The sequence below is a fragment of the Mastomys coucha genome, unplaced genomic scaffold (genome assembly GCF_008632895.1).
Source record: "Mastomys coucha isolate ucsf_1 unplaced genomic scaffold, UCSF_Mcou_1 pScaffold15, whole genome shotgun sequence".
Lineage (NCBI taxonomy): Eukaryota > Metazoa > Chordata > Mammalia > Rodentia > Muridae > Mastomys > Mastomys coucha.
The window spans coordinates 135,459,731-135,460,829 of NW_022196897.1; the positions used below are offsets into that span (position 1 = coordinate 135,459,731).

The window sequence follows — 1,099 nt, forward strand, 5'->3', positions numbered from 1 at the left end:
GTTCAACTTGGGATCTCCTGGCGAACCACTAAGGCCTGACACTATTAATGATGCTATGGTGTGCTTAGGAACAGGAGCTTAGCATGGCTGTCCTCTGAGAGGCCCAACCAGCAGCTGACTGAGACAGATGCAGATACTTACATTCAACCATTGGACCCCTATGGTAGAATTAGAGGAAGGCTGGAAGAAGCTGAGGAGGAGGGCAACCCTATAGAAAGACCAGCAGTCTCAGCTAACCTGGAGCCCTGGGAGTTCCCAGACACTGAGCCACCAATCAAGCAGCATGAGCTGGTCTGAAGCCCCTGAACCACACATATCAGAGGACTACCTGGTCTCGCCTCAGTGGGACAAAAGGAACCTAATCCTCTAGAGACTTAAGGCCCCAAGGAGGGGGAAGGCCTGGTGGTGGTGGGGGACATCCTTTTGAAGACAGGGCAGAGAAGGAATGAGATGAGGAACTGTGGGAGGGGACGACTGGGAGGCAGGGTCAATGGCTGGACTGTTAATAAAGAAAAATAATAATAATTTAAAAAAACAGAGGAAAAAAATGACTAAAAATGCATAACAGGATCCTTGATTCCAAAGCTGTATGTCATGAGAAAACTCAGAATTCTCAATAGGAATATAAAGAAATGATACACACACTGGGACAATGTGACTGGGACAATGTGAGAATGGAGAGAAACAGCCAAAAACATAAACCTAAAAACATATTCAAGTTTTCATCTAAGTACCTAAGTTTCCTACACGAGGAAAAATGTGAACTTGACTAATGTTACCTGTGATTGTATGAGTATACATATTAAATAAACAGACATCAAGATTCTTATAAAAACAACTAATTAGTTCCATAAACTGTTATATTTTTGCCCCATGCTCTAGAGCTGTCTCTGTAAAGGGAAGTTATCAGAAAGGTGGGCTATGACTCTGCAGCTCCTCATGACACCTTGTGGTTTCATGCGAACCCAGCCCCACTGAAGCCCACACACAAAACAATGTTGAAGATCATTTTAATGTCTGCTTCCTACTATATGGATGATGTCACAAGATGTGCAATATGTCTTATCCACCTACCCATCACCATGCACACCTGAGAAAT

The 1,099-nt window shown here is 43.7% G+C and overlaps 1 protein-coding gene across 1 annotated transcript in view; it reads right to left on the bottom strand.

Annotated features, from left to right (window-relative positions):
* LOC116091114 (zinc finger protein 120) overlaps positions 1–1,099 on the bottom strand; it is an 18,740-nt gene that overhangs the window by 12,036 nt on the left and 5,605 nt on the right. The window lies entirely within an intron of this gene.